Source organism: Lithobates pipiens, unplaced genomic scaffold, assembly GCF_037356315.1.
Source record: "Lithobates pipiens isolate NorthernLeopardFrog02 unplaced genomic scaffold, aLitPip1_a1.2 Scaffold_67, whole genome shotgun sequence".
NCBI classification, from domain to species: domain Eukaryota; kingdom Metazoa; phylum Chordata; class Amphibia; order Anura; family Ranidae; genus Lithobates; species Lithobates pipiens.
The window spans coordinates 437,666-454,074 of record NW_027507889.1 but is presented as its reverse complement, the minus strand read 5'-3'; the positions used below and the strand labels follow the sequence as shown (position 1 = coordinate 454,074).

The 16,409-nt window shown below is 44.9% G+C and overlaps 2 pseudogenes; both read right to left on the bottom strand.

Moving 5' to 3' along the window:
• Positions 1-5,083: 5,083 nt before the first annotated feature.
• Positions 5,084-5,202, bottom strand: LOC143959128 (5S ribosomal RNA; annotated as a pseudogene).
• Positions 5,203-5,489: 287 nt separating this feature from the next.
• LOC143959167 (5S ribosomal RNA) lies at positions 5,490-5,608 on the bottom strand (annotated as a pseudogene).
• Positions 5,609-16,409: the final 10,801 nt, after the last annotated feature.

Sequence of the window (16,409 nt, the reverse complement as noted above, 5' to 3'; positions counted from 1 at the left end):
TGTGTGTCTCCCCCTGTGTGTGTGTGTGTGTTTCTTGCCCTGTGTCTCTCCCCCTGTGTGCGAGTGTCTCCCCCTGTGTGTGTGTGTCTTCCCCTGTGTGTGTCCCCGTGTGTGTGTAAGTGGTTCCCCCTGTGTGTGTGTGTCCCTGTGTGAGCGTGTGCATTCTTCCTCCAGTTTCCCCCCTGTGTGCTCCCCCCGTGTCTCCCTGTGCAGGTGTGGCGCCCAAGGGGGCCCCATGAGCTTCTATTGCCTGGGGGCCCCATTAGTTGTCAGTCCGCCCCTGGTCACCTGACCTTTGAATGCCAAAAAGGTCCTCGGAGTGTGCCTTTTTTAGTCACCAAGGACCATTTTGGGCATTTAATCACTTCAGCGCCGGACCATTTGGCTGGCCAAAGACCAGAGCACTTTTTGCAATTCGGCACTGCTTCGCTTTAACCACTTGCCGACCATTGCATTCTGATGTACGTCCCTACTTTGGGGACAAACAGAGGCGTCTTTAGGGGGTGGCCATAGTCTGGGACCAATAGCCCAGAGTCTTGAGTCTCGGTCCAGAATGCAGGGAACAGGGGCAGACTGAGCCATGGTTGGCTCCAGCTTTAGCTCTGCCCCGCTTCCACCCGACTTTACTCTTGGTCACTGATTGCTATAGCCGCCTGGCGGCTAGCAACCATTAACATCACTGCCCACTGTGCCCACACTGCCCAACATTCAAAGCAGAGGAGGATTGCACTTCCTCCTCCTCCGCGCTAGTGCTCATGGGGCCTGGCCTACGACTTCTGGTCTGGATTGTCCCGCAGCTGTTATGGTAGCGTGGAGTGTAGAGCCCAGGAGGGAGAGAAAGGGATGACGTCGCCACCCTGAGCAGCATTCGCAGCGGCTCCCTTAGCCTACACTCCTCCAATCTTAGTCCTCTCCCAGCTCGCTGTCCTGGAGCAGGAAGAAGGCGGCAGAAATGACAATGCGGCGGCCGCACCACATCAATACCCACTTGGGTGGGCGGCTCTCCTCTGGCTGCCTTGCACACCAGCACCACGGATGAGCTGCTGCTGTAGTACCTGAACAAATGAAGTCTATCTCCTCCTGGTCAGGTAGGTCAATCAAGTTTGTATGTCAGGTACCAGGTCAGTGTGTGTCAGGTAGGTCAGTGTATGTCAGTGTGTGTCGTGTAGGTCAGTATATGTATGTCAGGTAGGTCAGAGTGTGTCGTGTGGGTCAGGTAGGTCAGTGTATGTATGTCGGGTAGGTCAGTGTGGGTCACGTAGGTCAGTGTATGTATGTCAGGTAGGTCAGTGTATGTATGTCAGGTAGGTCAGCGTGTGTCGGGTAGGTCAGTGTGGGTCACGTAGGTCATCCTTTTTTCCCACAAATAGAGCTTTATTTTGAAGGTATTTGATTGCCTCTGCAATTTTTTATTTTTTTTGCGATATAAACGGAAAAATCTAAAATATTGAAAGAAATTTATATTTTCTGCTTTTTGTTAAAAGAAAAATCCAATAAACTCAATTTTATTCATACTTTAAGGTCAAAATTTATTCAGCCACATGTCTTTGGTAATGTTAATAAGCGTATATTTATTGGTTTGCGCAAATGTTATAGCATCTGAAAACGATGGTACATTTTCTGGAATTTACGCATCTTTTAGTTTATGACTGCCTATCTCATTTCTTTAGGTGCTAATATGGCATAGTTGACTTCTTTTTTTCCCTTGTTTCCCAAGGTGACCATCTTGGTGTTAAGAGGGTTGAGGGTGCCAAAAGTGAGTGCCTATGGCAACATCACCCTGAAAGCATCTGATACTAAGCAGGGACGGGCCTGATTAGTACCTAGATGGGAGACCGCCTGGGAATACCCTCTTGAGAAATGCCAAGATGGTCACCTTGGGGAACCACAAAAAAAGGCGGTCTCCCATCTAGGTACTAAACAGGCCCATCTCTGCTTAGCCTTCAAGGCCAGATGAGCTTGGGTGCTTTCAGAGTGGAATGGCCAGAGGCAATCTCTTCTGGCACCCAAAACCCTCTTGAGAAATGCCAAGAAGGTCATCTTGGGAAACCAGAAATAAAAAACAGGTCAACTCTAAAAAAAAAAAAAAAAAAAGCCTACAGCACCTGGTATTCCCAGACGGTCTCCCATCCAGGTACTAACCAGGCCCTACCCAGCCCATAGGCAATCTCTTTGGGCACCCTCATCCCTATTGACAAATGCAAAGATGGTCACTAGGCCCGACCCTGCTTAGCCTTCGAGATCAGACGAGATTGGGCGCTTTCACGGTGATATGGCCGTAGGCAATCTCTTTGGGTATCCCCAACCCTCTTTGACAAGCGCCAAGATGGTCACCTTGAGAAACAAGGGAAAAAAACAAGTCAACGGCAAAAAAATAAAAAATTACGGCACCTTGTATTCCCAGGCGGTCTCCCACTCAGGTACTAACCAGGCCCGACCCTGCTTAGCCTCTGAGATTAAACGAGATTGGTTGCTTTCAGGGTGTCGTGGCCATAAGCAATACCTTTGGGCACTCTCAACCCTCTTGACAAGCACCAAGATGGTCACCTAGGGAAAGTAGGGGAAAAAACAAGTCAACGCCCAAAAAAAAAAAGAAGCAAATGGGACTGGTTATTGCCAGGATGTCTCACATTTGTTACTAACTAGTAGACATGTGCGCTTCGTTTCGTACGAATCGCAAATTCGTACGAATTTCTCAAAATTTGTACGTTCGGGAGGATCCGAAATACAAATTGCCGTGCGTCCGAATTCTGTACGGAATACGAACTTTTGTTTACGAATTCCGGATCTCAATCATTATGCTTATCATGACTTGCAGAAGACTTCTGTGATAGAAGTCAATGTAAATTGCCTGAAGACATCAGTGAAGGACTTTCAACCTCTCTGGGCAGGCTGCCAAGAAAAGAACAAAATGATACAATGTTTCTTCTTCAATGGGCTGAACTCCGTGTGTAGAAGTTTTCAGTTTAACCATTTAAAGACTAAATCTTTTCTGACACTTGTTGCTTACAAGTAAAAATCCAGTATTTTCTGCTAGAAAATCACTCAGAAGCCCCAAAAATTATATTTTTTTTTTTTAGCAGAGACCCTAGGTAATAAAATAGCGGTTGTTGCAATATTTTGTGACGTGGTATTTGTGCAGAGGTCTTTCAAATGCAAATTAGCCCTTTATCATGGTGCAGGTGTCATTGCTGTATGTCACACTGCTGTCAGTGCTCTCTATCACGGTGCAGGTGTCATTGCTGTATGTCACGCTGCTGATGTCAGTGCTCTCTATCACGGTGCTGTTGTCAGATCACTCTATCACGGTGCAGGTGTCATTGCTGTATGTCACGCTACTAATGTCACTGCTCCCTAGAGGTCGACTGAAAAAAAAAAGGGCTAACTTGCGTTTGAAAGACCTACTGGATTTTTACTTGTAAGCAACAAGTGTCAGAAAAGATTTAGTCTTTAAATGGTTAAACTGAGAACTTCTACACATGGAGTTCAGCCCATTGAAGAAGAAACATTGTATCATTTTGTTCTTTTCTTGGCAGCCTGCCCAGAGAGGATGAACGTCCTTCACTGATGTCTTCAGGCAACTTACATTGACTTCTATCACAGAAGTCTTCTGCAAGTCATAATAAGCATAATGAGCAATGTTTTTGCCTTTAAATTTATCGTAAAGAACGTTCGTACACGTTAACGACAATTCGTATTTCGTACGAAACAGAACGGAATTTAGGGCACGAAATACGAAGTACGAATTAATTTTATTACGAATCAAAATGGAACAGAACGAAATGAATTTATCGACGGCGTCCATGTCTACTAACCAGGGCAGACGCTGCTCAGCCTCCGAGATCAGACAAGATCAGGCACTTTCAGGGTGATGTGGCCGTATTAAATCTCTTTCGGCACCCTCAACCCTCTTGAGAAACTCCAAGATGGTCACCTTGGGAAACAAGTGAAAAAAACTAATCGTCGCCAAAGAAAAAAAAAAAGAAACCTACGGCACTTGATAATCCCAGGGGGTCTCCCCATCCAGGTTCTAGCCAAGCCCGACCCTGCTAAGCCTCCGAGATCAGGGGCTTTCAGGGTCATGTTCCCATAGGCAATGTCTTTCGGCACCCTCAACCCTCTTGACAAACGCCAAGATGGTCACCTTAGGAAACAAGGGAAAAAAACAAGTCAACAACAAAAAAAAAGAAACCTACAGCACTTGGTATTCCTAGGGTGTCTCCCATCCAGGTTCTAACCAGGCCCAACCCTGCTAAGCATCCGAGATCAGATGAGATTAGTTGCTTTCAGGGAGATGTGGCCATGGGCAATCGCTTTGGGCACCCTGAACCCTCTTGAAAAAAAAAGCCAAAAAAAGAAAAAAAAGAGAAGCCTATGGCACCTGGTATTCCCAGGCAGTCTCTCATCCGGGTACTAACCAGGCCTGACCATGCTTAGCCTCCGAGATTAGTCACTTTGAGGGTGATGTGGCCATAGTCAATTTCTTCAGACACCCTCAACCATCTTGACAAACGCCAATATAGTCACCTTGGGAAACGAGGGAAAAAAACAAGTAAACGCAAAAAAAAATAAGCCTACGGCACCTGGTATTCCCAGGCGGTCTGCCATCCAGGTATTAACCAGGCTCAGCCCCTGCTTAGCCTCTGAGGTGAGACAAGATGGGGCGCTTTCAAGGTGATGTGGCCGTAGCCAATCTTTTTGGGCACCGTCAACCCCCTTGACAAATGCCAAAATGCACTTTGGGGAAACAAGGGAAAAAACAAGTCAACGCCCAAATGAAAAAAAAAGGAAGCCTACAGCACCTTGTATTCCTAGGTGATCTCCCATCCAGGTACTTACCAGGCCCGACCCTACCCATGGGCAATCTCTATAGGCAACCTCATCCCTCTTGACAAACGCAAAGATGATCACTAGGCTCGACCATGCTTAGCCTCCGAGATCAGATGAGATTGGGCGCTTTCACAGTGATATGGCTGTATGCAATCTCTTTGGGTATCCTCAACCCTTTTTGACAAACGCCAAGCTGGTCACCTTGAGAAACAAGGGAAAAAAACAAGTCAATGCCAAAAAGAAAAAAAAAAGAAGCCTATAGCACCTGATATTCCCAGGCGGTCTCCCATCCAAGTACTAACCAGGCCCACCACTGCTTAGTCTCCGAGATCAGATGAGATGGTGCGCTTTCAGGGTGATGTGGCCGTAGGCAATCTTTGTGCAACTTCAACCCTCTTGACAAATGCCAAGATGGTATCCATGGGTAAAAAGAGAAAAAAAGAAAAGAAACCTACATCACCTAGTATTCCCAGGCGCTCTCCCATCTGCGTACTAACCCGGCCCGCCCCTACTTCTCCTCAGATATGCGGTGAGATGGGGCGCTTTTAGGGTGATGTGCCCGTAGACAATCTCTTTGGGCACCCTCAACCCTCTTGACAAATGCCAAGATTGTCACCTTGGGAAACAAGGGAAAAAAACAAGTCAACACCAAAAAAATAAACCTACGGCACCTGGTATTCCCAGGCGGTCTCCCATCCAGGTACTAACCAGGCTCGACCCTGCATAACCTCCGAGATCGGATGAGATGGGGTGTTTTCAGGGTGATGTGCCCATAGGCAATTGCTTTGGGCACCCTCAACCCTCTTGACAAACACCAACATTGTCACCTTGGGAAACAAGAGAAAAAAACAAGTCAACACCAAAAAAAAATAATAATAATATTTACGGCACCTGGTATTCCCAGGCGGTCTCCCAACTAGGTATAAATCAGGCCCGATGCTGCTTAGCCTCTGAGATAAGACGAGATTTGTCGCTTTCAGGGTGATGTGGTCTTAGGCAACCACTTTGCGCATGCTCAACCCTCTTGACAAAATGCCAAGATGGTCACCTTGGGAAACAAGGGAAATAACAAGTCAACGCCAAAAAAAAGAAAAAAAAAAAGAAGCATGTGGCAATGGGTATTCCCAGGCAGTCTCCCATCCAGCTACTAACCAGGCCCAACCCTGCTTAGCCTTTGAGATCAGGTTCTTTCAGGGTCATGTGCCCATAGGCAATCTTTTTGGACAGCCTCAGCCCTCTTGACAAACGCTACAGTGGTCACCTTGGGAAACCAGGGAAAAAAACAAGTTGATGCCAAACCTACGGCACATGGTATTCCTGGGGGTCTCCTATCCAGATCTAACCAGGCCCGACCCTGCTTAGCCTCTGAGATCAAACAAGATCGGTTGATTTCAGGGTGTCGTGGCCATAGGCAATCTCTTTGGGCACCCTCAACCCTCTTGACAAGCGCCAAGATGGTCACCTCAACGCCAAGTCAACGCCAAAAAAAAAACAAAAAACAAAAAGAAGCCCGTGGCACTGGGTATTCCCAGGAGGTCTCCCGTTTGTTACTAACCATTTCAGACGCTGCTCAGCCTCCGAGATCAGACAAGATCGAGCACTTTCAGGGTGATGTGGCTGTAAGAAATCTCTTTCTGCACCCTCAACCCTCTTGACAAACGCCAAGATGGTCACCTTGGGAAACAAAGGAAAAAAACAAGTCAACGCCAAAAAAAAAAAGAAACCTACTGCACATGGTATTCCTGGGGGTCTCCCACCCAGGTTCTAACCAGGCCTGACCCTGCTAAGCCTCCGAGATCAGACAAGATCGGTTGCTTTAAGGGAGATGTGGCCTTAGGCAATAGCTTTGGGCACCCTGAACTCTCTTGAAAAACGTCAAGATGGTCACCTTGGTAAACAAGGGAAAAAAACAAACTAATGCCAAAAAAAAAAAGAAGCATATGGCACCTGGTATTCCCAGGCGGTCTGCCATCCAGGTACTAACAAGTCCTGAATCTGCTTAGCCTCTGAGATCAGACGCTTTCAGGGTGATGAGTCCATAGACAATCTCTTTGGGCACCCTCAACCCTCTTGACAAACGCCAAGACTGCCACCATGGAAAACAAAGTAAAAACAAGTCAACGGCAAAAAAAAAAAAAAAATTCCTAGAGCACCTGGTATTCCCAGGTGGTCTCCCATCCAAGTACTAACCAGGACCGCCACTGCTTAGTCTCCGAGATCAGATGACATGGTGCGCTTTCAGGGTGATGTGGCCATAGGCAATCTCTTTGGGCACCTTCAACCCTCTTTTTTTTTTTTTTCAGTTTAGTTTTTATTAGAAATATTTTCAGAACATAACAGAAGTATAAATTTCCATACATATTTGTTACAAGAGGTCGTTATAGGTGTATAAAATTCCATAATGTCATGATAGTATCAATAATCAGCAGTAAATCTTGAGCCAGTATACATATATCACACATGGAACATTTGGATCAATAGTCAACAGCATTGATTAAAATTTTTTACAGGTGATTAATGTAGTACTTAACAGTTGCAGACTTTCCTTTACACGTAAAAGGATATATACGCCTCTAAGTTAGGAAAGCAGATATATAGAAAAGGTGAAAGAAAAAGAAGACCATAGAAAAAGAAAAAGAGAACTGAGAAAAACCAAGACCGGGATTTAAGTGGTCTGGCAATAAATCCTCTAACAAAATATAATCTGAAGAGTATTATATTACCAATTTGGACCTCCAGTATGGACCTATAGGTATATATCCGCTATGGTACAGCATAAATAACTTCCTGCCTTATCTCTTGAAAGTAATGGACTCACCCTTTTGGGCAAACTTCAGTATTTACTAGTATAATCTCACGACTACTGTGGAAATTTTTCCAGCCAGCATTTCCACCTACCATCAATCTGTCTCTTGGAACCTGATTTTACAGCCCATAAGGCTTCCCCATTTGTAGTGTGTTTGTATGATAGGATATATGTCCGAAATGTTTTTGGGAACATCACTTTTCCACTTCCTAGTAATAAGTAATCTAGCCGCAATCAGTATATGTGTAACCACCGTGCGAAAATCTGGCGGAAATACCTCAATTCCCAGATTAAATAGAGCCAAGCTGTTCTTTGGATATGTAATCAACCCGGTAATAGAGGAAATTAATCGAAACACAGCATTCCAAAAACTAGTTATATGTTTACAGGTCCACATGATGTGCATAACCTTACTCACCTCTCCACATCCCCTCCAGCATAAAGAGGAATGACCTGGAAAAAACGTATGAAGACGGTATGGAGTCAAGTACCATCTCAATGTGATTTTGTGAGTCAATTCCCAGTGATTCACACACTTTGATGATTTATACACAGTGTTTAGGGCTTTTTGCCATTGTTGAGATGTGAATGTGGTCTGCATTTCTGTCTCCCATTTCTGAAATGGTACTGATTTAATAAAGGTGGTTTTGCGTTGAAAAAGCGTGTAAAAAAATGGAGATCCCTTTTGGGGTAGCAGCAGAGACTGTGAAAAATTTCCAAGCAGCTTCTTGAATATATAAATGATGAACCCCTAACGGTTTTAAGAGATGGGAGATCTGATCATATGTGTAACGTTTCATTACTTGGAAGACCGTATTGTTCTTGCCGCTGTGGGAATGTTTTTAGGAAGTCGTTATGGAACATATCACTTAACTGGGTAATCCCCCTGGACGTCCAATTAATAAGTCTGTTTGGAATAGCACCTTCAATTGTAACCAGGGGTATTGGTATTTCTATTTGTTTATCCGACGGGGTTAAGGCACCACATAGATCCCTCCAAGCTTTTCATGAGGCCCGGAGGGTCATGGGTAAGTTTTGTAAAGGAACATGGCTCCAACTATCAAGTAAAAGAAGGTGAGAAAGATCTCTGGTGGGGCTTAGGGTCTGTTCTAGTTTGCACCACGGAATGTCCGCTCCACATAGGAACCATGTTCTAAGTTGAGTGAGCAGAGATGCACGGTAGTAGTCCAGCAGGACTGGGAACCCCATACCCCCTGCCCCTCTTTGTTTAGCTAATATGACTGTGGTACATCTCAGTTTTTTTTTTAGTTAGATATATTTTGTCAGTATGGAATCTAGTGCTTTTAAATGGGTGGTCTTGAGGGGTATTGGGAGGGTGCGGAAGATGTATAAGATTTGGGGAAGAAGTAACATCTTAAAAGACGCTAGGCGTCCAGACCATGTTAATTCGGATTTGGCAAGTCGAGCGGTTTGTAAGGTTAATTTCTTTATAAGGGCATGATAGTTAGTATCTGCTAATTTAGAGGGGTCTTTGGTAATTTGGAGGCCAAGATAAGTTATTTGTTCTGCAGTCCATGAGTAGGGGAATTGGAGTTGTAGTCGATTTTGAAGAGCAGGTGGGACATGTATAGGGAGAGTTAGTGATTTGGTGAAATTAACTTTATAATAGGAGATTTTACGAAATTCGTTAAGGACTATGTGGGCATTGATTAAGGAATGTGACGGGGAGGTTAGGAATAAAATAACATCGTCGGCAAATACGTTTATTTTATGAGTATGATTGGGGAAAGAGAAACCTGTGATATTTGGGTGGGATCTAATTTTTTCCGCTAGGGGCTCCATAAGAAGGTTGGAAATAAAAGGGGAGAGGGGGCACCCCTGTCTAGTCCCGTTGGAGATTGTAAAGGATCGCGATAGTGTATTGGATGTGTATACTTGTGCGGAAGGTGAGGAGTATAAGGCTAATATGGCTGACAATATAGGTCCCCCAAGGCCAAACTTTTTAAGGGTATGGACCATGTATTCCCAGTGTATCCTGTCAAACGCCTTCTCCACATCCAAAGATAGGAGCAGAGAAGGCGTCCGACAGGAATTTTTACAGTGGAGGATATCCACCACCCTGCGAGTTGCGTCCGATGGCTGCCTACCAGGTGTGAAACCCGATTGGTCAGGATTAAATTTTAAAAGAGGAATAAGCTGGGCTAGTCTCTGGGCAATTATTTTAGCGTATAATTTAACATCTGTATTTAAAAGAGAAATCGGACGGAAATTGGTGGGTTCATCAGGGCTTTTCCCCGGTTTGGGTATAGTGACAATGTATGCTTTAAGCATTTCAGGGGGGGAACGAAAATGTCTGTATTGCATGAGTAAATGTATCTTTTAGAGGAGACACTAGAGTGGAGGCAAATGTTTTGTAATAATCATTGGGTAGCCCATCTGGGCCTGGGGATTTGCCAATCGGTTGAGAGTGGATTGCTTTCTGTATTTCTAGTGGTGAGATTGGTGCATTTAAAGATTGTAGTTGTTCCCGGGAAAGGGCCGGGAGAGCTATCTCCTCCAAAAAACCTTATATGTCTGATTCTGAGGGTTGATAGGTGTTTCCATCCTGCTGGAGGTTGTACAGGGTAGAATAATAATTAGCGAAGGCATCAGCAATACCCTTAGGATCAATGATCCTGCCGTTGCCCACAGAGCATTTAATATAAGGGATTCTGGTACGGGCTCTGTGTTCTTTTAAAATATAGGCCAGTAATTTACTTGCTCTATTGCCCAGAGCATAATGATTAAACCTTAATAGCTGCGATATATTTATCATAGCGTTCTAAAAGCATACGTCTAAGATCACAACGGAGTTTGGTCAATTTGTCTGCCAGAGAAACCATGGGTGCGACCTTATTCTGGATTTCAAGTGATTTAATCTCTTGTAATAGGAGATCTAGTTGTTTATTTTTTTGTTTATTAATTCTCGAATTTAGTTGTATCATTATGCCCCTTATGTATGCCTTATGGGCACACCACAGAACTGACGGGTCAGAGACTGAGGATGAATTAATTTCAAAATATTCCTTTAATTTGTTTGATATGAAGGTCGCATGTTCGGGTACACTGAGCAGATTAGAATTGTCCCTCCACACAAAATCTCCCAAATAAGCGTTCCCCTCCGCCACCGCGACTGACACTGTAGCATGGTCAGACCATGAGATGTCGTGGATGGCGGAGGAGGACAGCTGTTGCAACACAACTCTATCTACTAAAATCATGTCAATACGAGAGTAGGAATTATGTCTGGCATTATGTGGAATGAAAAGTCCCTTTCTCCTGGGTGCTGACACCTCCAGGCGTCGTAGAGCTCTTCCGAATGAAAGAGCGTTTGTAGGGAAGACAAAGGGCGTCTGGACTTAGTGGTAGTGTCGATTGCATAGTCTGCGGTAAGATTGAAATCTCCAAAAACCACCAAGGCCCCTTTCTTAACAGTGGATATGCTCTTTAATAGCCATTTTAGGAAACTCATCTGGTGGGAGTTTGGAGCATAGAGACAAACGATCGTGTAGGTTTTGTTATTTATATCTCCTATTAAGATCAAATACCTCCCTTCCTTATCCGGGATTGTCTCCAGTTCTTTAAAAGAAACAGTATCTCTAATGGCGATGGCAACTCCTCTGGTTTTTTGTGCAGCAGAAGCAAAAAAGATTTGGGGATATCTGGGATGTTTTAATCGAAACTGATCAGATGGTAGCAGATGGGACTCCTGGATGCATAAAATATCAGCCTGCAGTTTCAGAGCTTCCTTCCATAGAGCAGTTCTTTCCACAGGGTGATTTAAGCCGTAAGTGTTAAAAGAGATTATGTTCAACATTTTACCTTACTATCGGATGATAGGTAGTTGCGTTCGTATTGGACGTGATTACGTCTATAAAAGATCCACGAGTCCATATTCGAGGGTTCAGTTCCACAGAGTGACAAGAAGTAAACATGCTTGGTACTGAGGTCCATCCTGGAGAGAGTAGAGGAGTAAAAACAAAAAAGCAAACCAAAACTAGCAAAAATAAACATAGTAGAAACAGGTAAAGGTCTGTATCCCAAACAGTAGGAGTAAAAAGAGGGATTACGAATTGAATTCTGAGGCAGTAGGACTGCCCAACAATATTTGGGGTGAAGTATAATGTCTTAGCCATCTAAGTGGCCATGAGAACTAAAACGTTGCGTTAAAGTGGTAGCGTAGGGTGTTCAACCAGTGTATTTTCATTTCTTAGCTTTGTGCTTGCGAGAAACTGTTTGGCCAGGAGTTATCGGTGTAGCAGTGGAAGCTGGGGTAACTGTTGAAGATTCTGGAATGATGTCACGTCCTTAATAGAGCCAGCCCTTCTTCTAACGTAGTCACTACTTCAGTGTGATCATCTCTTGAAATAGTTAGCTTTGAAGGGCATCCCCAGCGATATATAGAATGGCATGGGATCTGTGTTTTGTTCCTGGCTCTGTACACTGGTTGTTCCCTCGTCTGTACACCCGCTGGCCCCATTATGAGAGGGTTCTCACCATCCCTGTGCAGAGTTCCCGCATCTGTAGACATGTGCACATTGAGGAGTTCTTACCGTTGCTGTGCTGAGCTCCTGGGTCTGTACATCTGCTGGCTGCTGTGCCCATTAAGAGTGGGCACAGTCTGTGCTGAGTTCCCAGTTATGTACACCTGCTGTGCCCATTCTGAATGGTTCTCACCATCCCTGTGCTGTGTTCCCAGGTCTGTATAACTTTTTCCCCATTATGAGGGGCTCCCATGTTTGTACACCTGCTGGCTGCTGTGCCAGTTGTGAGTGGTTCCCACCATCCCTGTGCTGAGCGCTTGGGCACAGGTGTACAGACCCATGAGGGGTTCTCACCATCCCTGTGCTGTGCTCCCAGTTCTGTAAACCTGCTGGCACTAACCCTGTGATGATTTCCCAGGTCTTTACACCTGATGTGATTATGAGGGGTTCCCAACATCCTGGTGATGTGTTCCCACGTCTATACAACTTACAACTGCTATGCCCATTATGTAGGCTTCCCACCATCCCTGTGCTGAGTTTCCAGGTCTGTACACCTGTTGTGCCATTATGAGGGGTTCCCAGGGCAGATGGAAGAATTTGGCACATTACAGTATATATTTAAGAATTTTAAGACCCTTTTGCATTTACCCAACTGTGAAGCATCAGCATGCAAGAAAAATCCATGCGTTTTAGGCTACTTTCTCTCTGAGGCGCTAAAAATAGCACTTGCAAAGCGCTCTGAAGAAGCGGCTCCTCACACTGTAGTGGATGTTGTTAGGCACCTGTGGACCTGTAACCTGTCATTATCCTGTGTTAGGAGGGTAACTTTGTGCTTTTTTTTATAGTAATTCCTTTAACCACTTGCTTACTGGGCACTTAAACCCCCCTCAGTCCCAGACCAATTTTCAGCTTTCAGCGCTGATGCACTTTGAATGACAATTGCGCGGGCATACAACACTGTACCCAAATGAAATTTTTATCATTTTTTTCCCACAAATAGAGCTTTCTTTTGGTGGTATTTAGTTACAGCTCAGAGTTTTATTTTTTGCTAAACAAACAAAAAAAGATGCAAAAAAAAAAAAAAATCATGTTTTAATAGTTTGTTATAAAATTTTGCAAACGGGTCATTTTTCTCCTTCATTGAAGTGCGCTGATTAGGCGGCACTGATGGCTGCATTGGTGGGCACTGATGGGCTGCATTGGTGGGCACTGATGGGCTGCATTGGTGGGCACTGATGGGCTGCATTGGTGGGCACTGATAGGCATAGTTAAGGCGGCACTAATAGGCACAGATAAGGCGGCACCGATGGGCACAGATAAGGCGGCACTGATGGGCAAAGATGGGCACAGATAAGATGGCATGGATGGGTGGCACGGATAAGTGGCACGGATAGGTGGCACGGATGGGCACTGATAGGTACCACTGATAGATGGGACTGATGGGCACTGATAGGTGGCACTGATAGGTGGCACTGCTGGGCACTGATGGGCGGCACTGCTGGGCACTGATGGGCGGCACTGCTGGGCACTGATGGGCGGCACTGGGGTGCAGCACCTTTGAGGCACATTGTGGGCACTGTGGGTGGCACTGTTGGTGGCACTGCTGGATGGCACTGTGGGTGGCACTGTGGGCACTGCTGGGTGGCACTTACTTTTATTCAGGATGGCACTGCGGTGGGCAGGTGGGCACTGGCAGGGGGCAGGTGGTCAGCTGTATTGCTGGCCGCGATCGGGACTGATCAGATCAGCCGGTCATTTAAAGGTGTTTACAACACCTTTAAATTTGTTTGCAGATATTAAAGATTTTAACTATCTGGTGGAGCTCTGTACAGAAACCAATCTGCTTCTAGGTTTGTCAGTTTGATTGAACAAGCGAAAGTTATAAAGCAGATTGTCTACTGTATTTTGCACTCTCCAGTTTTAATAAATCAACCCAATTGTGCTCTGTTGGCAGGGATCCTTTCCAGCCGGCAGACCGCAATAGCGCTGTGGATGGAATTCCCCATCAATACAGATATGTCTATGGGGGAACAAGGAAAGGGAAAAAAAAAACACATAATCCACAAGTTGCTCAATATGTAAATATGGCCCAATTAAAAATATACCAAATATAAAATACAAATACCCACCAGCGCATAAGTGTATCTAACCCAATATAAAATACACATGAAACAAAATATATATAAAAAAATTTAATTATGGGACCTGCAAATCATGTCCATGTATGTGTGGCTGCAGCTCAATAGTGCAGAGAATGTTCCTCAATCAAATGTCATGGACAAAACAATGATGGCTAGCATAGAAGATAAATGGCTTAAATGAAGATTCAAAGAACAGTATAAAATCAAATGCACTTACTCCTCTGATGCCATGGTAGATTTTTTAGAAATCCTAAAATACAAAAACAGGTTATAGTACAAACAGAAGTTCAAATGGAAATAAAAAATATTAACCAGTATTAATGCAGTGCACAGTAACTGGCAATAATAAACAATAATAATAATCTACACAATATCTATAACTATAAAAAGGGAGGCAATCTTCAAAATGGCAATCCAATATCGCAAGCGATCTCAGGATCAGGAGTTCTGCTTGAAATGGCTGTGTTTGTAGAATTTATAGAGGTTTGGAATTGCGGACAACCAATAGGACTTTTTCTTTTTTTTATATACTACCAATGATTGGCTAAGCCCTTTTTACACTGATGTCTGAAAATTAGGAGCCTTAAAGAGGAGGGCCGTTTAAAAAAAAAAAAAAATTAAAAGTCAGCAGCTGAAAACACTGCAGCTGCTGACTTAATAAGCCAACTTACCTGTCCAGGGCACCCGCGATGTCGGCCGCCCGAGGCCGACCCGTCCCTCGGCTCTTGGGTCCCGGCGCCGCCGTTCCTTCTAAGGGAAACAGGCAGTGGAGCCTTGAGGCTTCACTGCCCGTTTCCTACTGCACATGCGCGAGTCGCGCAGCACTTTGTGAATGGGACGCGCTGTGTTCTGGGACACACAGTCCCCAGAACACAGCGCGACCCATTACCCAGAAGACAACGCGACGAGGGAGAAGAAAGAAGATCTCCGCGGAGGAGGAAGAAGATTAGGATTATGTGCCTAGCAACAGGCATTTCTGGTAAGTAAGAAGAAAAAATTTTCTTCATTTTTTTTTTTTTTTGATTTTTTTGTAATTTTTAATATTTTTTTTTTTTCAGGGTGGCCCTCCACTTTAAGGTCTGAGTCTATCTTTTTTTGATTTCTCATCTCCACCTTTGTCTGTGACAAGTCTGGGACATCATGCCTCATTAGCATAAAAAAAAAAAAATCACACCTGTTCAGTATTGCTCTTCAATGTTGATGTATACGTTCTACTGAAACAGACATCTGAGTCTCAAATTGCTTCATAATTGTCACGTTATAAAAGTCTAATCTCTTTACGCGCATAAACAATTCTCCCCAAATATGCAAATCATAGAACTCATTTTAATAGATGTCGTTTTAGTTTTCTGCCTTAGTACCTGTAATTTTAAGTTTTAGCCCAGTTTCACACTGCTGCGATCTCAGACATAGCATGTGATTCGCACCCGCACCGCAGGTGTCGATCACATGCGATTTCTATGTAATGCCAGTACAGGCACACAGTTGTATGTCTGAACTCACATTAACCACCTCGCGCCCGCCCTATAGCCGAATGACGGCCGTAGAGCAGGCGCGTTCATCCGGGTGGTCGTCCCTTGGCGTCCTGATGTTTACTTACGCAATGCGTGCGGGCGCGCATCGCGGAAGTTCGGTGTTCGCCGTGTCCCCCGGGGACAGGCAAACACAGATCGCTGTAAACGGCCAATCACAGCGGCCGTTTACAGCGTGATCGGCGTGTCCAATGGGAGATGATCTCATATGTAAACATATGAGATCATCTCTCAGCGCCGCTCTCCCTCCTCGCACAGACAGTGTGAGAGGGGAGAGATGAACGGCTGCAGCGGCAGCCGTTCTGCCTCTAGTGAAAAAAAAAAAGTAAAAAAAAAAAAAAAAAAGTGCCATCCTCCCCCAGCAGTGCCATCCTCCCCCAGCAGTGCCATCCACCCCAGTGCTACCTGCCCCCAGTGCCACCTGTTGTCAGTGCCACCTGTCGTCAGTGCCATCTGTCGTCAGTGCCATCTGTCATCAGTGCCACGTATAAGTGCCATCTGTCATCAGTGCCACGTATCAGTGCCATCTGTCATTAGTGCCACCTGTCAGTGTCACGTGTCATCAATGCCACTTATCAGTGCCATCTGTCATCAGTGTCACGCGTCATCGGTGCCA